General features: G+C 37.6%; 1 long non-coding RNA gene across 2 annotated transcripts; it reads left to right on the top strand.

Annotated features, from left to right (window-relative positions):
* Positions 1-17339: 17339 nt before the first annotated feature.
* Positions 17340-22779, top strand: LOC131536718 (uncharacterized). 2 transcript variants are annotated; one of them, XR_009270055.1, is made up of 6 exons: positions 17340-19609; positions 19707-20080; positions 20293-20492; positions 20880-21040; positions 22151-22294; positions 22528-22779. It is a non-coding gene; the product is annotated as an uncharacterized LOC131536718 (long non-coding RNA). The 2 variants fall into 2 exon arrangements; XR_009270054.1 differs by having other exon boundaries at positions 22148-22294.
* The last annotated feature ends 404 nt before the right edge of the window (positions 22780-23183 follow it).

Genomic DNA, 23183 nt, shown 5'->3' with positions numbered 1-23183 from the left:
TTCTCTTATTGCTGTCTTATCGATGTTTTTATAAAACAATAGCAATGGAGAGACTGCTCACTGACTGGTGATCATCCAATCAGGACAGTGTGTAATGCACACTTACTGTAGGCTATATTAAAACATGATCATGAAGCTGTTTAGATGTTTCCTATCTCAAATTCACATCTGAAGTACCAGAATTTGGCGTTGTATTTAAGCCAACATTTATGTATAGAACCAGCCTAGAACCATGGAAATTTACTTCGTAATCAACAGTCAGAAACAGGGAAAAACAAGAACAAATGAAGAACAACTAGCAAATTGGCCATGTTAATAAATACTTCTTGGTATGATATATCAACCAAGAAACTTATCTTGATCGTTTTTAAAGGGATAGTGCACTCAAAAATGAAAATTCTGTCATTGTTTATTCTTTAGTTTTCTATAGAAGAAGAAAAAAACATACAGGTTTTGATTTCCTTCATTTCAACATAATTAATTACACTTAGATTAAGTATGTTCACTTAAAATGTGTATTTATTTGTCATAAATGTTATATACATACAAAAACTTTGTTTTTAATGGAATAAATCAATCTTTCTATAAATAGCTTTCTTTTTTAGCCCTAAACAAAGTACAATATGATGTTGGTGTGTGTTGTTTATGGGGAATCTCCACAGGTGTAATGGTTTTATTCTGTACAAACTGTATCCCCCCTATACCAACCCTAAACCTACTCCTCACACAAAACTTTCTGCATTTTAGATTTTCAAAATAACACCATTTAATATTATATTTTTTTTTAAAGCTATTTGTATTACAGGATCCCTCATAAACCACCTCTACGTCATACCCATGTCATTATACAAGTTTGTTGTCCTCATAAACTACATAAACCAGCTCAGACACACACACACACACACACACTGGATATGTGATGCAGTTGCGATGCTGTGATTCTAATCTTGTTTAAGATATCTGAGTAGTGTCATATTGCAAAACTATTTTAAGATCTTTGACAAAAAGCCACTAAAAGAAAATATGTTGTCCAAAGTGAAAATTGTGTCAAGACCCAATGACTTAATATGCATTAATTCCATTGACAGCTCTTTCATAAGTCTTAGAGGAGTGATGATAAAGCCTGCTGCAAGAAAAATTGTAAGTTCTTCAGTCAGGCTTACATTTCTTCCTCTGCTTTCGGCTCTCTTCAGCTTCTTCACAGCATCTTGAATGTTCATCTTCAGTAGGTCTACCGTCAAACACTTCACTTGGAACTGAGTGGTGAGTAAATCACTACCTTCTGCTGTTGGATCCTGCCTTGATAATTTAATATAAGTCAGAATCTGTGCCAGATGTGACTTGTACAAATCTATTTCCTTTTCAGCCTTTTCCAGATCAGCCAGTGCTTGAGCAATATAACCGGTGTCTTTCCTTCTGATAGTGGCCAGTGCACGGTTATAGAGAGGAATAATCTCTCCAGATGTACCATCCTCCAAAGCTTTGGTGAACATCTCAATGCTCTCAGTAAGGCATCCCTTCTTACGGAGATTGTTTCCAGATCTGATGTAATAGTAGACCATGGAAGATGGACACTGTTTAGTTAAAAGCTTCTGCTTTGCTCTCAACAAGTCATCCTTCAGCTGTTTCTCCATCATCGCAATGGGCTTTTTCTCACTGGAGTGCATCAGGAGCCACAAACCCCAGCACTCATGAAGAGAGGACACTATTACATCACGCTGGTCTGAAAAAATATCATCTTCATAAACGCCATCCAAAACATCAAGGTAGACAGAAAAAAGCTCTTCCTCATTTGTGATTTTTGGAATGTCTTTTTTAAGAAACCCAGAGAGTCTGATGTTCACCAGAATATTTCTGGCATCTTTTGCCTCTTCAAGATTGCTTTCCATAATTGGAAATGAATTCATTAGTAGATCTGTGAGAGCAGAGATCATTGCATCATGAGTTTGAGAGCTAATATTTTTCAGGTAGTGATTAACTGCATCCTCAAATAAACCCTCTGTGGATTCTCGTGGCATCAACATTCTTGTAAGACGTGACATCAGTGTAGTTGTAATACAGTTTAGTTCGCTGAGTAACCTGGGGAGAGATGTTTTTAGGCTCATCACTAGTTTAACATTGTCAGAGAAATGTCTGGTGCACATGATGAGCTGAGCGGATCCTGGACTCCCTTGACGAGCCGTCCGTCCAAATGCTTGCTGTTCAACACGGACGTTCAGAGGCAAGAAGGTTTGCATCACAAATAGTCCTCCTGCTTCATTTACACTTTCACTGACCTTTAGGTCTGTACCTCGACCTGCTAGATTAGTTGCAATGATGACGTCCCCCGCTTGGACAGTTTTATCTATTATTGTAGAGTTATTCATGTTGTTATTCACATATAGTTTTAGTTTTTCTTTTGAAATGGTATTTCCAAGGGTCTTGTGAAATATTTCTGCACGATTGATCGTCTCACAGATGATGAGAACTGCTCGTGGACCTCGATAGACGGTGGAGGTCACTTGATGTTTAACAACATTACAGACGGTCCTGATCCACTCGTCGTCTTCAGCTATCACCAAACCCTCCAACTCATAAAGTTTCCTTCGTCTAAATACAGGGATCTTACACGTCTCAATACCATCGTAGAGTTTCTTCAGCATGTCAAGCTCTGTTTGGTCTCCCAAAGTTCCCGTGATCCCATAGATCTGGTTTGTGTATTTCTTAAATAAACCCACATTAGACATGAAGTTTGTTATTAGACTCATGTTGGACAGTTTAGTTTGGTGTTTCATTTCCAGGAACTGCTGAAGTCCTTCCCCCCATTTCATGTTGTTTTGCACAACACCAGTGCATTTGTAATCGACAGGAGCGACTCCATCTCCATGAAGGATATATTCATGCCCCAGAGTCATTTTGGTGGCTTGCAGAGCATTTTCAATCCAAGTTTGTAATTTGCCGTTAATGAGATCTTGAAGGCCTGGGATATGAGAATCAGTTTGTTCCCCCATTAATTCAGACTGAAAACACTTTTTAATCATTTTACCCAATGAATTAACTAGAGAGTCCTCCTCACAGTACACTAAACGACATTTTACATTCCCTTGGAGAAGAACAGATATTTCTTGTTTCTTATTTGTACTCGTGCGACTGATCTCATTTAGTTTCTCTAAATTCATATCAGGCCCTTCCTGGTAAAGTTTAAAGAAATACTCAGGAAATTTTCCCACAAACATGTTCAGGAATGCCTCTGTTTTGGCAACACTTGCATCATCAAGTTCTTTTGCTGCTTCCGCAGCATTCTGCACAATACTGAGTTGATCAATGTCTTTATTTTCATGCATGATTTCAGACAGAATCTGAGAGAAGAGCCGAATGGGTCCTAGAATCTCTCCAGTGTCAAAACGCTTCAGCTGATTGACAATTAACCAAATATTAGCCAATATTCCATTGAGAGATTCCATGAGAGGCATATTACTATTCAAATAAACCACTTCAAGACCTTTGTCCAGCATTAGCGAGTCCACCTCATCCACTATAACACACTGAAACTCTCTGTTAGGTCTCACATCTCTTCTGTGGAAGCGCTGTCTCAGAAAATCACCTGCAAAACTGTCAGTCGTACCGCAGACCACCTGACATTCATAGCACTTCTTCAGATCTTTATCTTCTGATTTATTGGTGTTGACGTCAACAGTGATTTTAAGTCTCTTATAAAATGCAGACCATTGTTTAGCGTCTCTTTCAGCAAGTACAGGAGAACTGGAGATGATGTCAGGGTTTTTTCCCATCATGACCTGATATGCGGCAAACATTGCAACGATACACGACTTTCCTTCTCCTGTTCCAACCTGAACCAGTCGACTTGATTTAGAAAGAACCAGAATGCACCAGCTCACCATCTGAGTCAGGCGAGGTTTATTTCTAATTGTCTTTTCTGCAGCTTTGCAGAGCTTAAACAGAATTTCCTTTATTCCTTGTAGATGTGGTGCTGAAGAAGCTGATAGACATTCTATAGACACAATATCTTTTACAGAAGACACAATATCTTTTACCTCTGCCAAAGTTTGTTCATCAATAACTGCTTGTACTTCAATTTCCTCCACAATCTCATCCAGTGTTTTCTCTTTAGTGTTTTTGACTGTTTCATTAATTTTGTCCTTAACATGATCCACAATCTTATCATCATTTTGCAAAGTTAAATCCGACACTTTGATTTTGTGAATCTCCACTTGATGAAGGATTCTCATCATCCATGAGTGAAAATCTTCATTCCTGCCATTAAATTCTTTCACGAGGGCTTTAAACAACTTAATAACATCATCTTTTCCCCATTGTCCGTTCTTATGCAAGGAAAGCAGTCGTGATGACAGAAGTATTCCTGATGCCTCCATTTTCAAAACTCTGGAAATTCAGTCTTGATATTTTTCTCACTGCAGCAGGTCTGTCTGTGGTTTAAAAAAATATCACATGAAATTAACCTTCTGCTTAACTGACAAACGTAAGCAGACAAAATGATTGATAAACACGACCATTAAGACAATTTCAGCAATAGACTATTTTAAATAAAGAAAATTTTTTGCTTGTTTTAAAAGTGTATTCTCAAATTAGGTTTTGTTTTATTTAGAAGTTTTCTCTGAGAAAGCATTTATTTCTAATACTCACACCATTCGAGGCCATATTATTGTGGAGCTGTTACAGCAAAGCTCTTCTAGAGTCATCTGTGAAGAGTCTCAAGGGAGTTTCATTATATCAGTATGAGAAGATGACGCTTCATGCTTTGGGATTTCCAGTAGGCATAATATCAGTTCAGTTTGTCATGTGATTTGAAAGATCAGGAAGTGCGTGCCAGAATTTATTTACATATTTACAGTACCAAAATGGTGTGATACAGTCGATTAGTTGTGTATACAGGTTTCTTTGCAGTTCAGGTGTGGTGTGATGGTGTGTTTGTTCACCGACAGGTTATTTATGGAGAGCAATGACAGCTACTGATATGCTGGTTTCTTTTCCTTCTGTTTTGTTTTGCTTTTCAGACATTCTTCATTTATCAGTCTGCATTTTAAAAAAAATACAAAAAACATACAGGAGTACTGTTAACCTTTTGTTGATGTACATGAAGACTAGTATTGTGCACTTGCTGTGTGGGTTTGTAGGACACACCATGTTGGACTCCTGCTTGACAATATTGTATTTTTGTCCTTTTATTATTTTGATGATAACCAATTAGTAATTACTATTATCTCCAGAAAGAGCAGAAAGACTGTGCCATATAATTATTTTAGGCTCGTCTATGCTGTAACGGTAGTAATTATAATTTTCTGTCTTAATCACAAATTATTAGCAACTTAAGCCAAACTGGGTTTGATTACAACAATTACTCCCTTTGAGGATAAATAAAGACAGACTTTTGATTGCAGCATGTGTTCAGTATTTCTTTGGTTGGGCATTTTATACTGTGTTTAGTTTCACTTTCAATTTGTCACGAGATCTGCAAGAATCTGATCATATATTTGTATTTCTAGATTATTTTTATAAAGCTGTCTTCAGATAAAATTAAAACTTCTTGAGTGACATAAGAAAAAAGATGTATTGTAATCACATTAAATAAATAAAAATTTTACTTGTATATTGTCTAGATGGTAAAAACCATTCAAGAGTCAAGAGGCATTCATTTTTCATTTGCATAGGTAACACTGGGGAAAACTGGCACTGAAATGCTTGAGACAGGGCTCAGACATACAGTGACAAATACAGGACCATACATAAACCACACATAAATAATCAATTGGTAAACATGAAAATACACAAATATAGACATAAGTGGAGGGCACTAAGATATTAAAGTACCATGTGCTATTCCACAGACAGAACAATAAACACAGACAGAGCAATAAATACAAATAAGTGGCAGTAACAGATACAATAAGAGTAGACAGTGTTAAGACTATTAAGTAGTCCTGAGGAACTGAGATAAAAATACTGAGGTTTAAAACTTCTCTTCCGCGATCCGCACAGAATTCCAGTGCATTTGCCTTTCCTCCTTTTCCGACGGGATCTTAGTATGCCGCCCGGAGTTCAGAGGCTGCGTTGTTCTGAACCAAAGTTTAAGTTAGATTTAATGTCCAGAAGTGTTTGTCGATCATACAATCATACATATAGTAAGTAAACATAGAAATAAATACGTAAATAAATACATAAATGTGGAAAGAATATAAATGAATAGGGAAATACAATTATACATAATTATTTATTCTTGTTTTTTTTTTTACTTTTCTTTGTAGATTTATTTATTTATAATTTTGTCAGGTTTGACATTCCATATTCTGATATACAGCATTGAATGAAGTTACATTAAATATTACGCGATGAGAATTTACTCTCAGCCCAAACTATTTGCTCTGGAACAAATAATACATTTATAGATTAATGAGACCAAAGACTGCCCGTGAGATTTACCCAAAATGAATTATAAGTTTAACGACTATAGAGACGTCAGAGCCAGCTGTGAATTCCAGAAGATCTGTCCGAGGTGAGGATGCTCTCAGCGGGTTCATGAACACCGAACGGCCGCTGACGCCCTGGAGCTCACATCTCCGAAAACATCGAAGCAAATTTTCAAATAGATGTTATCTTTATTAACAAACTGCATATTTCAAATCTAAACAAGTAAATTATCGCCTAAAAACCTCTTAAAACTACATTCTGTGACACAAAAACAGTATTAATTGTAAAATTACAGTGGATTTGGGCGTCCGCTGTGAGAAATACGGCAAGCGGAGTGATACAAACGGTGAAACTGTTGGCGTTCTGTTATCACTCTAATATCACACTCTTATCAGCCAATCAGATTCGAGGACCAGAAAGAACTGTTCTATAAAGAGAAATATTTCAGATGAATATTCCAAAGAAACCCACGCATTTTATGAAGAAATAAATGCCATTACACTTATTGAATAGATGTTCTCGATAATTTGTTAGTTATATTAGCTGTCAAATTCCTACATCACAAAATACAATGCTTATACTGTAATCGCATCAGATGTAAGATGTTTTCTCTCTCTCGCACAAGCTGACGTCATTGTTCGTTGCCACGGCAACCGCTTGGTGCTCAGCGCCCCACACCGCTTCTTGCATTACGTGGATGAGAAGAGGATGTCGCTCACGCTCTGGCATTCCCAGGAATTATAATAATCTTTGTTTTGTCACGTGATTTGAAGGACCAGGAGCTGCTGTAGTTTTATTTATTTACATTTTAGAAGACACGTTTTATGCAACTGTGCACAGATTATTTGAAATTATGACAAAAAAAAACAGAATTATACCCTAATTCAGCATTAAAATTCCAGTCAAAAAGCTACTTGAATATTGTTTCACTCTTATGTTTGTTCACATACAGACACTGTATTCTTTCACTTTCATTAGTGTTGGTAAGTACAGAGAATAAAAGGTTTCTTTGTTTCGGGTGTGGTGGCGTGTTCTGTCACCAGCTGGTTATTTTTGGTGTTGAATGTTTGGCATGGCTGCTATTGCTGGTTTCTTTTTCCTCATGTTTTATTTTGTTTTTCAGACATTCTTCTCTTATTGCTGTCTTATCGATGTTTTTATAAAACAATAGCAATGGAGAGACTGCTCACTGACTGGTGATCATCCAATCAGGACAGTGTGTAATGCACACTTACTGTAGGCTATATTAAAACATGATCATGAAGCTGTTTATATGTTTCCTATCTCAAATTCACATCTGAAGTACCAGAATTTGGCGTTGTATTTAAGCCAACATTTATGTACAGAACCAGCCTAGAACCATGGAAATTTACTTAAAACGCATCAGAGTTTCGCCTCTTGGTCTTCTATACTCTTTGGCACAGATCCACCTACAGCACAGACGCACGTACAACAACTCCTTTTCAGTCCATTACATCACAACATTTATTTGCATTTTTCAAGTAACAGATTAGTTTTGCATATTTTTATCCAAAACCATTCTACATTTATACAGATATAATAACATACATGCAATTTTTAACCACATATTCAATCAAACAATACCAGGCACCATTATCTTTATCATGCTATATTTTCTCTTGATTAGCTGACAATTAAATGTGCAAATGACGTAAACTTTTTTTGGTGTTAACACACACACACACACATATTAACAAATTCACTATTTTACTGTGAGTTTATATTTTCCTCCCTGCATCATATATCTGACCCTGGCTTTCACGACATACAATAAAAGTCTTATAGTTATTCTTTTTATTAGCTATTCTGGTGACACCTAAACTCTTCTCAGACGACGGAAGTCTACACAGTTTCTGCAGAGTTCTACACTGGAAAGCTCACCAATTTCATTGATGAATTACCCATGAAGATTCTTGTGGAACATATCAACAACCGTTAACGTCATGCCACTAGCTTAAGCTTCTCCTCCTAACCTGAACTCTTTTCGTTTTCACCCCATTTCATGTACATTCATTTTATAATACTTGTCTATTTTTAAAATGTAGTTGTTGCTATTTAGATGCATTTCTTGCATTTTTTTAACCTCCGGACATATCTATACTTCTATATTGTATTAAAACTACTTTTTGTATTATTTCGCTGCATTACTCCAAGCCTCCTGAAGGAGTTTATATTTTCCTCCCTGCATCATATATCTGACCCTGGCTTTCACGACATACAATAAAAGTCTTATAGTTATTCTTTTTCTTTTCTATGTTGAAAATGCTTTCAATATTTCACAGTACAACCCACTGTAATTCTTAAACCTATACGCTTAAACAACTATAACATTAAACACTTACATTTGCTTAAAATAATCACTCTATGATTGACTGTAACAACGACGCCGCTTTTGTTCCCTCCGTACTTGGAGATGGGAATGCTCTTCACGACCAGAAGGAGCAGAAGCGGTCAATTGTGGCATAATAAAAGCTCTGCTGCTTTCGAACCGTGTGCTACACTCGTTCACCAGCCTCGTTTTGCTTTGACGGCCTAAGTTATAGCTTTACCCTGCTTCATACTACGACATTAATAAATCTTTATGCATTAGCTCATTCATGAACATGATGCATCAGCTGTGGGGATAAAGACGACAACTCCCATGATTCCACACGGCGTCATCAAACTACGCCTTTGTTTGATTTGAATACATGCCCTCTAGTAGCAAAAATGTACATATTGTATCTTTAAATTCTTCTATTTATGCCTTATAAACATACATACAGTACACTGTTTATATTACAGCTACTTGTATCACTCGATATTATAGCGATTGTTTTCCACCCTCGACTTTTGAACTCAGCACATAACTGTTCAACTGCCATGTCAAACTAAAAGTCCCATTGTTTGATGTCTACTCCCGCATTATACGTAAACTAAATTTTTGTAGTATAACGGATATTTTATAAAGATATTCATGTTCATCTTGCATGCATGCCCACGTATAACATTTGACTCATTCATATATTGCATCAGATATTTCACATTTATATTTAATATATTACCTAATTGCTATTACATCTCTAATCATTTCTTTTTATTCACAAAAACACTTTATTACATGCATTTCATTTATGCACCTCAACTCATTTGTAACAAACGTGCAACCAACAAAATAAACACATTATTGAAGATATTTTGCCTTATTTTACAATATCAGTTATACTCTAGATAATTTGTTTGCATTGTTATTAACTGTTTTTTCGACTTTCTTTTTGCCCTCAGAATGGCTACTCCATATACTCGTGCTGCCAGACTTACATGCAAATGTATTCAGACCCATTTGATCAATAAAGCAAAAACATTCATATACACAAAATCTAAAATTGAACCTGCAACATACAGGACAACATCAGTCTGTGCCCTCACTGATAATGACAATACCTACCTTCACAAAAAATCTGGCCCAGACCCCGAATTTGAAGAAAGAGCTAGCTACATTTTAAAAAATGTGACCATCTCTACCAAAGATGGGCTTGCCCACTTGCTAGTCGGGCCAGCAACACAGAAATTTCACACGGCTCCACTCGTGGTCACAGAGGATGCAGTAAAAGCTACACAAAATGCACTATGTCCAACCTCAACACCCATGTCTGGCAATGAAGACTCAACATAAACTCAACTCATGGATATATAACTCTCCAAGGCCAAGGGAAAAGAGTGAGTATCTTAATCTATGTCTCACTTATTCAACATATATTACTTCTGAAAAATGAATGTCACTTACTTAGACATTTTATACAACATATCTCCTATACTTACACCTGCACAAAACAAACTTATATGGTGCTTAACCTGTAACATTTTTCCACCTAGTCTATACTTTCACAGCTAGAGAAAGTGAGGATGATACAATCATCAATGCCAATTTTAAATCTAAAGCTGCTGTGTGGTCCTGATCAGCTTAATATCTCCCTATGGAGAGATGAAGCTCTCTGTGACTTATACATTGGAGACGACGTAGAGATCATCATATAGTGACATGGTGCCTCGAAGAAGAGGACATTTTCATTCCTCTCAGTACACAAATGTTAAGGTAATCATAATACAATCATTACAAAAATATGTAAGACACACTGTACCTGTATCTATCTATCACACACAAGCAAAGTATACAAATTCATATTCCATTTAAATTATACACTCCTATCATACGCATCTTTGATGAAATCACACACTTACTAGCAACAGACAACATTTCACATACCTATATGTTTGGTAAAAAAATACAGATTTTTTTCTTTTTCTTTTACAGATTAAGGAGACTGCACGTACAAAACAAGAAATTGAAATTCTAGGAGTATCTCAGTCTGGTGACACCTACACTCTTCTCAGCAGTGACGACGAAGTCTACACAGTTTCTGCAGAGTTCTACACTGGAAACCTCACCAATTTCATTGATGAATTACCCATCAACAACCGAATCGTTAACGTCATACCACTAGCTTAAGCTTCTCCTCCTAACCTGAACTCTTATTGTTTTCACCCCCTTTCATGTCCATTCATTTTATAATACTTTTCTATTTTTAAAATTTAATTGTTGCTATTTAGATGCATTTCCTGCATTTTTGTAACCTCCGGACATATCTGTACTTCTATATTGTATTAAAACTACTTTTTGTATTATTTCGCTGCATTACTCCAAGCCTCCTGAAGGATTACCCAAATATGATTCACACTGGTTGGACACTTCTTACAGACATCACGGTCCAGTTCCTCCCAAAGTAGCTCAATTGGCATAATATTGCCATTATTATGTAATCAAAATGAAAATTATTATTGCTGGTCTTCAATGATAATGTCAAGTTACTTTACTGTATTTGCACCAAAAAATTATAAGGATTTATGCTGATATCATCCAAAACCTTTGCCAGGGGTGTTTCCAAACTTTTGAAACGTTTTTTCAGTGATCAAACTGTCATGATAAACATGAGATAATACTATTGATAACAGAATCATTAATATTTTATTGGCCTTTGTGAAGTACGCAATAAGCTTCAATAGACGCTGTGATTAATGTTCTCTGCTGCTTCATTTCAGTACGTTACATGACTGCCCCCGGTCCCACTTTATATTAGGTGGCCTTAACTACAATGTACTTACATTTAAATTAATCATTTGATACAATGCACTTATTGTGTACATACATGTTTTTACATTGTACTTATATTTTTAAAAAAAGCTGTATGTAGTTACATCTGTAATTAATTTCTGTAATTACATTTATAATTACTCTGTTGACCCATCCCTTACACCTTAACCCACCCTTAAACCTACCCATATCACCAAACCTGTCCCTAACCTTACCTGTATCCCACCTCAATAGCATTAAAAGTGTTTTGCAATACAATAAGTACATTGTACTTATTTTTTGATGCAAGTACATAGTAGTTAAGGCCACCTAATATAAAGTGTAACCCTGCCCCCTACTGATCATGTCTTTCCTGTGTTAGAGCATTCCCTGTGGTCCTGCGTAACACACCGTGGTCACACGTGATCCCTTTCCTCTGCACACGCATTCTCGGTGGCCAGATCTGTAGGCAACATTATTTTACGAACATTTGACATATTATTGTCAATATGCAATATGACAATAATTTAAGAAAAAATGTGTTTTACAGAGAGAGAGAGAGAAAAAAAAACAAGATTTGGTTTTCAAAAAGCCTTTTTCCAAAAGGTACATCTGGAAAAAGGGGGGTCGTCTTATAATCAGGGTCGTCTTATATTCGGGTCAATACGGTAATATGCTTTGATACAGCACTCTGTAAACAGTCACACCTTTCAGTAATGACCTTCTGTGACTTACCCTCTTTGTGGAGGGCATCAATGTTCGTCTTCTGGATCATCGCCAAGTCAGCAGTCTTCCCCATTATCGTGGTTTCAAAGAACAAGAGATGCCCGAAATTTATACTGTAGGGATGGTCATTTATTGAAACTCAAATGTAAATATTCTAATATTTTGAGATACTGATTTTTGACTTTCATGAGCTGTAAGCTCTAATCATCAAAATTAAAAAAAAAAAAAAAAACTTTTGAAATGTTTTACTTTACATGTAATGAATCTAAAATATATGAAAGTTTCACTTTTTGAAATGTTACAAGAAAAAATTTACTTTTTTTCGCGACATTCTAATTTATTGAGATGCACCTGTATAATTTTTCATATATAGAAAATGCATCTTGACTTAAGAATTTTTAGATATTTGTACTTAAAATAAAACAAAAATACCCGTAAGAAAAGTATTTTTGCAGTGTGAATGAATGAATGAATAAATGAGGTATTTAAACATTGCTTATGCTTTAAAAAGGGGGAGGAGGCCGAAAGAAACTGGTTTTAGCGAAGAAAACCTGCTCCCAACCAGGTTAGGTTCAAAGAGTAATTTGCCATGGTAACTAACTCTGAGTATAAGTTACCTCTCTTTCTGAAAGGGGTTAACATACTCAGTGCCCAAAGTTCAGTCAACACGACAAATATGCATTCATACTCGGATATTCTAATTACTAAAGTTCTATCATCATATAATGCTAAATTATCATAATATAATGCTTGACTGACTGATGCTAAGTGTCAGTTGATAAATAGTATAGATTAATGTACAATGTTTTATAATAATAATAATTCATTCTATTTAGTGTCCATTTCATTAATTTAACATATTTAATATTGGGGGCCTCCAAGTTATTTGACATTTGAATAATAAAAAAAAAAAAGTAACGCAATAGTTACTTTACCTGGTAATTAGTTACTTTTAGAATGATGTAACTCAGTTACTATTTGTGAGAAGTAACTAGTAACTATAACATTACTTTTTTAAAGTAACGTGCCCAACACTAGAGCACCATTGGTTTGTGCAGCTACACAAACGTAAACAAATCAGGCTTCAGTATCAGAGTAAAACAGGAGTTTTCCCCATAGTCGTCAAGACGACACAACGAGAGCTACCATTTGATAGGATGTGATGATCTATGTTTCTCTGCACTGGAGAAAGTTTATTAAGTTCACTAGTTACTGAAGCACCACAACATAATCCACCAGTGTCATCTGGCTGTCTGTTCTGAGAATTAAACTCAGGTTTGGGGTTATAGTGGTTTTTCAAAAGTTCCACTAATTCTCTGAAGCGTTTATCTCGTGGTTTATCAGGGCTGAGCAAATGTCTCAAAATGCTATATATGTCTGATTCCCAACTGAAAGCAGAATAGCCTGTTTCTTTGCAGCCTCGGCTATCTCATTTGCTTTTCTAGAAATGCTCAACTTTAAAGGTGCACTAAGCAATTTAAACACTTAAAGAACTACAAATAGCAGAAATCTGCACTACATTTATGGATACAGTAAAACATTTTTATAGAGTAAAATTTTAGTTCTACTTCATATACTTTTCTTAATACTTTGAAACATTATGGTTTAAGTAAAGATTATTCATGCCTCTTACTGAACACCAGTCAGAACTCAGATATCAGAGCTGAGATCAAATCATCAGAAAAACCAACAACCAGAAACCAGCAGTAGAAAAAAAGAGAGAAAGAGCAAAACACACAGACAGAACGTGAGAACAAATCAACCAAAGATTGGAAACGTTTTTATGTCATGAGCACAGTGCTGTGAAAATCTCCTGAATATATTCAGGTAAGACATAGTTTTGGTATTTTCCGACTTAATTCATTAAATATGAACCGACATGTAATGCAGACTAAAATGCATGAATGTTTTCAGCCTGCTGATTCTGAGTTGTTGTACGTTTAGCTGAAATTATAAGCTGTACATCTTCTGAAAGTCACTTAGCATACAGCACAAATACATTTTTTTTAATTTATTCGATTACATATTTTCAGCTGAATAACAGAAAGAGATCAAAGAGAGATTAGAATATGGAAAATTATCCATTTAAATGGAAGCTGGAAGCTGACCGGCTGGAGGTAAAGGTCAGATTGTCCATCTTCATCATCATTGGTGCGTGTGCAGGTCTACCAGCTCTTGTTTGGTCTATCAGCGATCTCATTCATCACAGAAAGAATGGACACCGTATTTCAATCTTCATCCTCCTCCTCCTCCTCACTGACTTTGTTGAGCTTTTCTTGAGTCCCTACATACTTTTAAAATATCTCTTCGATGAGATCCCCTCTAAGGATTGGACATGTTGGGTTTTGTCATCTTTATGGTGGTCATCAAGAGCCTGTGGTATCATCTTAAACCAGCTGGTGGCACTAGAGGGAATTCTCTCAGTGAAATATCCACGCTATACTGCTTGTGCTTTCTCTTCACCATGTTTTATTATTTTATACATACTTGTGTTTCTCTGTGTCTTTATTTGTGCTATTATTTTGGATCCTATTCTTATTGTTCCTCTTGTGTTAATTGTGTCAGTGATCACATGGATAATACCTTGTGGAGCTTCATGTTCTGCTGATCGTCACTGTCACACATCCAGGAAACCAGATTATCATATTTTGGTTGTTTTCATATACACTCTGCTGGTGCTGCTGCTTTATCAGACATTAATGATACTTGATTTTTTTTATTTCATTTTTTCGAAATGTTCCACACTAGGGCGGGCAACACCATGGCCACCTCGGACACAAGTGACCAATCATATTCCTGGAATTGAGAGGTGACAGATTCCAATCTTCTCCTCATCAGAAAGGGATAAAAGTATCCCTCCAACAGGAACACTCCCCGGTTCTGACACTAACAGAAACACCAAAGTTCTGAGTCTCTGATACATCCAGAGAGACAGTAGCAGAAACAGCGTTCTGAGTTTCTGGCCTGACGAGGAAAGATACTTCAAGACAGCTAAGGTTCAACTCAGCTCCTGAATAAACCTTCCTTATCGCAGTTGGCTGCCCTTCAGTTGCAAAGGACCCAGCAGTGACGGACCCCGTCTGACTCTTGCCGCTCCGAAAGCAGCGCAGCCTAGTCTGCAAAGGCACTGCCTGAAACAAACGGCTTCTCAACGACGCAGCCAGATGGCAAAGGACCCCGTGAAGACCCATCTGCCCGGTCCCTGCTCTAAGGACCCCCTGTGGCACAAAAGAACTTCAGCATCCTCCAGGTCAGCGCATTGACGGCTACCGGAACGCAACTCTGTGCCCTCCCCACTGCACGCAGTCTGCATCACTCGCCTGTGGAACGTAATTATAAACTTACCAAACCTCTTTCCTAAAGATCTTGGCTTAGTTTATACCTGCACCCTATGTTTCTCTAACCTGTTTAGATAGCTATTATTTGTAATGCTGACCCCAAGTAAATGTTATATTGTTTGTTCAGAGATAAATAAGCAGTTATTTATCATTAATTCCACCAGAGCCATTATGTGGTTTTCGCAAAGCAACCTTACCATAGAAATCTCTTCATTCCTACATTCAGCTCAACAGCACTGCATTTTGCCATTCTGTGTTCACTCCATTATTTGTCTCTGCAATTTATTTGGTTTCTTCCTTCATATGTAGTTGTCTATTATTCTCTATTAACAGTGCATATTCATTTATTGGTATCATCACTAGTTGTTGTATTTACTCTTGCATATCTATTGTTAATATATTTCATTAATCTTATTACAATATTGTCTTCTTTGTGTTGATGATCCAAGGCTGTACTATCTAAACCACCAATCCTTCAGATAAATCAGTTGACCAGCTGTGTGAAATTCAAATTGTTGAACAGCTTGTGGGAAGCACGCCCACACTGCCAAATTAACAGTCTTTGACTGGTGCACTAAACTAATGCCGAGTTCACACTGAAGGATTTTAGCCCGATTTTTCACTCGCCGACAGGTTTTGATAAATCGCCAACAAATGCCCAAAATCAGAAACAAATTGGTGCTTGTTCACGCAAGTGACAATCACGCAGTGTGAATTATCAAAGACGCAATCTGAGGGAATCGCTGACATTTCGCCGACGCCTGTTAAATATTTGGCATGCTAAATATCTGGAGCTGTCGGCGATTCACAATCACGCTGTGTGCAATGATTTCTGACTGAAAACTACATCGGCGATGACCTTCAGCCAATGAGAGACCAAGATACAGGGCAGATGGAAGTTTGGGGAGGAGTTATATACCGGAATATCAGTATTTTAATACAATTATATCATACAGAAACAAGATGGAATAAAGTCTGATTTGTTGACTGCTGACTGACAATTCCAGAGACCCAGAGAAAATGAGACCCTGGTAGCAAAGACTTCTGGGCCTGATTAGGGCTGTGCAATTAATCGAATGCGATTGTCATGCACATCTCCTCAGTAAAGCCAGTTCTGTGATTAGTAGTAAATCTCTATCACGTGCTTTCAGATGGAGTGGCATTTACTACACAGAGCCATAGTTCATTGACAAGCTACGCAATATTGCGTTCATAATCGCAGACGAATGACATGCGCATGACAGTCACATTCGATTAATTGCACAGCCCTAGCCCTGATTTGGCATGAAGCCAGCACAGCTTGCATTCAGTTGGCATAAGGCATGTGAACCCAACATGGCCCGGTTATGGTGGAGATTGGAAAGACTGTCTTTAAAGGGGTCTTATTATACTTTTTCACTTTTTTAATTTTAGTCAGTGTGTAGTGTGTATGTTTGTGCATAAAAAAGATCTACAAAGTTACAAATCTCAAAGTCCACTCCAAAGAGAGATATTTCGTTTTGAAAAAAAAAAAACAATTTTCAAGAACTACAACGAAGGGCTTGTTTGGACTACAAACTTTTTTTCCGGGTGTTGTGATATCACAAAGCGGCCCATTAGAATATCATTCAAATAAATCCCGCCTTCAGAAATTCGAATGGTTGGGGGGGTGGGTAGGGGTGAGGTCGTGGTTAGAATGCTTAGTTGAGTGCATTAGACAAGACGACGATGAAGAAGAAGTGCTGCTGCAGCGTCAAGTTTTCGCCATGTCGAAGAAACGCTGTTTTTTTTCACCCCGTGCCCAAACGTCTTTTTCCTTCCTAAAACGGACGACGTCAGGAAACAGTGGTTGCAATTTATTTTTAACTCAGTACCAAATTAGGGTTATAACGCTCAGGAACAGTGTGCTGCGCATTTTACTGAGGACAGCTTCCACAACAAACAATGGGAGTACAGTGCTGGTTTCGCCAAAAAGCTTTTGCTGAAAGACGGAGCAGTTCCCACTTATAAATTGCTGACAGTACAATACTGGACAATGACGCAATCTGCAGAATTTACACTTCAATTATGAGACTATGATATAAATAATTCAACTGTATAACAGTTTCACTGCAATTCATGTTATAATGTTAGAATTAAAGAATAATAAACATAATACATATTACCATTGCTGTAACGGGGCTGACGAGACGCGAGACATGCGGATCCAAGTGCAAGCTTTTATTTATAGGCATGGTCATAAATACAGGTAGGGTTGAGCAATGGCAAACAGGTATGGCAGGGACAAGACAAAGAGTAATCCTAGGGCAAGCGAAGGTCGACGATCGGCAAACAGTATCCAGTGGGCAAGGCAGAGAGATAATCCATGAGCTATAATCCAGGCAAGGGAAATAATCAGAGTCCGAACAGGGAGACAGGGGTAAACAGTGGGAACACAGACTAGAAAACAACAAAAGTTCCGTATCACAGCTAATACTAGGGGAGTGAAAAACGCAGGACAATACAGGAACTGAACAGAAACACGGAATGGCACAGAAAGGGTTAATCCAGGAAACACGGGTAGAAATAAACACAGGAGAACAGGTAATGCACGACTAGGATTACTAACAAGGGCTCTGTAGAGTAGCTACGGCTAGGGGAGCGGTAAACGCATACAATACTCAGCCATGAGGGAAACAAAGTCCAGGGTTTAAATAGTGTGTGTGATTAGTGAGTGCGTGGGATCAGGTGTGCGTGTGATTAGTGCAATCAGCGCAATGAATGATGGGAATTGGAGTCCAGTGTTATGTATGGTGTGAGAGCCCATGTGGTGAGCGAGTGACCTCTGGTGGTGAATGAACGGAAGTGCAGACCAGATTCGTGACAGTTGCACTTATCTGTACATAGTAAATGCAGTTATTTTAAGCGGTTGTTGACATTGTATCTAAAACATGATTTAGCCCAAAAAAAAAAACAATAACGTTACCACTCTAATATGTCTTGCAATATCTGTGCGTGCAAAGGTTCTGTGCAATCCCAGGTTCTTGTTCAATGTTCTTGGGGTCTGAATCCGGCTCAAATTGATATGGCAATATTGACGCCAGACAGAACTTGCTGCTTTGGCAAGGGGCGTGGCAGTACTGAAACACCGTCTAAGCTGTTCGCCAATCACAACGCACTGGGACAGCTAACCAATCACAACACATTTTGTTTTTTGGAAGGCGGGCCTTCATCAAACCCGGAACTAATCGAGCCGTTTGTGCCAGGCTGGGCAGAAAGATATTGTAATAATGTAAATTATGTGAAAAATAATGCGTTTTTCGAACCACCAAGCACGAGAGCATGTTCTAGTACACCCCCAAAACAAAATCAAGACTTTGTAAAAGAGCATAATAGGACCCCTTTAAGGTGGCAAACAAAATATGGGCCAGTTGTTAAATGTATTATTTTGCCCAGATGTAAAATATATAACTGTGGGCCACATATGTGTGGCCAGTCTTATCCCACAGTTAAAATGTAATTTCAGATATTTCAGATAGTAAGGTGATAATATTTTCATACACACAGCTGTTTTCCCCTATTCCTGTGTGCAATGTGGGTTTATTGCTCTCTATCAACAAGGTTTAACAAACAAATAATTTTAATTATTAAACACCATTAACTTTAAATGTATTGTAAAGTAATTTACAATAGAGGACAACAGAAGTACACTGTAACACTCTTGAGGCTGCACCTCATGGACTTCTCAACTCTGGAGCAAAAGCGAGCTAAGTTTGGTAAGTGATAATTGGAAACATTTTAATATATTTAGTTTGACGTTGCTTTTACTCACCAAGTACATTTAAAAGAAGAAGAATGTAGGAGGAAGAATGTATTTTATTGTTTTTTTGATTAATTGGTGGTGCACAACATTTACTAATAATAATTAATATGTTTAATATGATTGATATGTTCTTCGACCTAAAAATAATCTTTTCCCTGAGGAAGATGATGATGAGAAGCACCATCAAAGAAAAAAAAATCAAAAAGGGTAAGAAGCTTCTGCCATTTTAAATTATAGTGTATTTTATCATACTTGATAAAGTGCTAAGATCTTTTGTACTGAGTAGAAAGTATTCATTGCCCAGTGCTCCAAAAGATCATCAGGCAGCACAAAACTCCTGCATTAGACCCAGTAAAGCAAAACAGCCCCAACAAGACCACAGCACTGCTGACTTCCACCGAAAAGATCCATCGAAGAGGCCACAGCAGTCCTGAGCTTTACCCAAGTGATGACAGCACTCCTAAGCTCTACTTAAATGGCCACAACACTCCTGAGCTCTACCCAAGAGGCCATAGCAGTCCTGAGCTCAACCCAAGTGGCCACAGTAGTCCTGACCTCCACCCAAGAGGCCACAACAGTCATAAGCTCCACCCAAGTCACTAATAATATATCAAGCAGGCACATCATCACTGAGAGCTGTACATCGAGGCACGCCAGCCCTGAGATCCGTCCATTAAGGTATGCCAGCAGTGAGATTCAGAGAAAATTCATATCTCAAAAATGTTTTGTAGAGATGTTGTAATTTGCGATGATCCAGAATAGTCCTGATGGTGGTTAATCCACAATTTTAGTCGATTGGCATTGGAATAAAATTTTAGTAGGAAATGGTCAGTGTTTACTTAATTAAAGTGACTGAAAACTAATATTTGTCTTTCTTGTTTTCTTCCTAGCCCTCCTGCGTAATATATTAACGAAACAGGAAATGATGATGGACCAACTGCGAATCATCTTCAAGACCCTTCAGAGTATGAAATTGACTGAAGAGTCACATACAAAGCTGGATCGAATTTTGTCACCACTTAAAGATGTCAGTTCTCTTCAGGACATGGAGGAACAACTGCATAGTAATCCTGACCTCCAGAAACAGTTGGTATGTTGGCATATCATCACATTTCCTAAAACAGAGTGCAAGTCTGTGGAAAACACTGAAGCTAGTCACCTCAATTTGTGGCGGCACTTCCCCTGTTAAATGTGTGAAGCTTTCAGTGCACACACATCCGAAGCACTCACACACAGACAGCCACATCTCAAACGCACTCAAAAACTGAATTGAGTTCTCTTCTGCTTCTTTTTGTGCTTGGATGAACAAATACAGACAAAATTACGTCAAAATGTGCGTCTTCTCTAACAGACGTATGTTTTTTGGAATGCATTTTTTGTGAGAGAAACAAAATACTACCAGTGTCACCAATAGTATTCATAGTATTTCATGATTGATTAAACCATTGCTTAAAAAAATAATTCATTATGATTTCAGGTAAACACACTGGCTCTCAAAGGTGGGGCGCACGTTCACGAGTGCATTTGGAGGATTATGCATGGACTGGTTACAAACTCTTTGGCCAAAAAAAATCAACATGAGAGGAATTAACGGAAAGATTGGTTTCCAGCGCTTCCATTTAGGGGATGTTGTGATTGGTAAGTTGTCCTTTATGCCATAAGAGTGGTTTAAATGTTTAAGAATCATCAAAATTTATTTACATTGATAATTCAGGTTGCAAGGGGAGTGAGTTTGATTATTTTCAGATAATTTTGAAGCAAATATTCTAGGCTACAAGATCCAGTTCTCAAAAGTCTGTATGTGTTTTATGGCCTTATTTCAGGCCGATTTTGCTAGGAACTATACTCTCATTCCGGCGTAATCATCAAGGAACTTTGCTGCCGTAACATGGCCGCAGCAGGCGCAGTGATATTACGCAGCGCCTGAAAATAGTCCCCAGCTAGGTAACTGGTTATAATATAGCTGGGGACTACTTTCAGGCGCTGCGTAATATCACTGCCTAAAATCGGCCTAGAAAATCGCAACTTTCATTTTCTCCGGTCTTAGTACACGATATAACTACAGAAGAGTCAAGTTTTAAATAGGAAAACTATCGAAACTCTTTGGTCATTTTTGAATGCGATGCTACTGGTCTAATCGGATTCAATGATCTATGCTAAGCTATGCTAAAAGTGCTCTCGCCAGACCCGGAGATCGGCTGAATGGATTCAAAAACGGTAAAACTCAACTTATTAACTCTGGGGGAGTTGGAGAATGAGCCTATTTCCAAAAAAAGTGGAGTGTTCCTTTAAGCAATTTTATTCTGAACGTGCCAATAAGAGATTCAAAGTCAATAGCTTTCAAGCTTCCATGTTCATACTCTTTAACCAAATGGAATTTACGTACATAATGCGTGTTGTTTTTCCATATAAACTTAAATAATACTGAATTCACAGATTTAACTACTTTTGGAGCAGTATACAGAACATAAGATAAATAAGTTTGGATATTCCCTGTCACAATCTCGTAGTAGAAAGCGATAAGGATAATGGACAGGGTGAGGGTTGGCAAGGTTGCACAAGCTGTCCAGGCTGTAAAAAACTACAGCATCAAATAATAGAAAAAAATTGAATCTTTAAATAGGCAAATGAAGAACTTAAAAGAACAGGATGCCAGCCGGAAAGACCAGCGGCTGGTTCAAACAGAAAGTCCACCCTTGTATGTTGATACAGAAACTAATTTCAATGTTTACATGTGTGTTTCAGCAGCTGTGAGACGTAACCGCCTGACGTCTGTGGCCACAGAAAAAGAAATCGACTCCACCATCAAAAGATGGCTATATCTGGCCCCGGATAGGGATGGTGGCAGGAGAGAGAGGATGAAGAGAAAATAGCGTCAGGAGAGAACAACAGGTTAACAGATTCGCGACTTGTTTAGATGTTGAAGAATGCAGAGTGCAGCTTGTTCATGAACTGAAAAATAGATGTTCAAGAACTGTGTGACACATGGCATTGACATTCAAACATTGTTTTTTTGTTTGTTAAAATGTAAAATGTTTTGTTTAAATGTGAAACAATAAATATTTGTTCAGAATACTGTTGTCGTTAAGGCATTTTTCATCATTTCAAATTTTGTTGCTGATTAGAAATCGTAGGAACGGAGCGAGGCCAGTGGAGTTAATGATAATGAGCGACACCTGTGCCACTCACCGGTCTCGAGTCCCACGGAGGAGCTCTGGAAGGATAAAAGGAGGAGCGACGACAGTGCAAGACGAGAGAGGACCAGGCCTGGGGCCTCATGTACAGATGCATCTCAATAAATTAGAATGTCGTGGAAAAGTTCATTTATTTCAGTAATTCAACTCAAATTGTGAAACTCGTGTATTAAATAAATTCAGTGCACACAGATAAGTGTTTGGTTCTTTTAATTGTGATGATTTTGGCTCACATTTAACAAAAACCTCAAACAATCTCAACAAATTAGAATACTTCATAAGACCAAAAACAAAAAACATTTTTAGTGAATTGTTGGCCTTCTGGAAAGTATGTTCATTTACTGTATATGTACTCAATACTTGGTAGGGGCTCCTTTTGCTTTAATTACTGCCTCAATTCGGCGTGGCATGGAGGTGATCAGTTTGTGGCACTGCTGAGGTGGTATGGAAGCCCAAGTTTCTTTGACAGTGGCCTTCAGCTCATCTGCATTTTTTGGTCTCTTGTTTCTCATTTTCCTCTTGTTCAGGTCTGGTGAGTTTGCGGCCAGTCAAGCACACCAACACCATGGGCATTTAACCAACTTTTG

Source organism: Onychostoma macrolepis, chromosome 03 (genome assembly GCF_012432095.1).
Source record: "Onychostoma macrolepis isolate SWU-2019 chromosome 03, ASM1243209v1, whole genome shotgun sequence".
Taxonomy (NCBI): Eukaryota; Metazoa; Chordata; class Actinopteri; order Cypriniformes; family Cyprinidae; genus Onychostoma; species Onychostoma macrolepis.
This window is presented reverse-complemented; position numbering and strand designations above follow the sequence as displayed.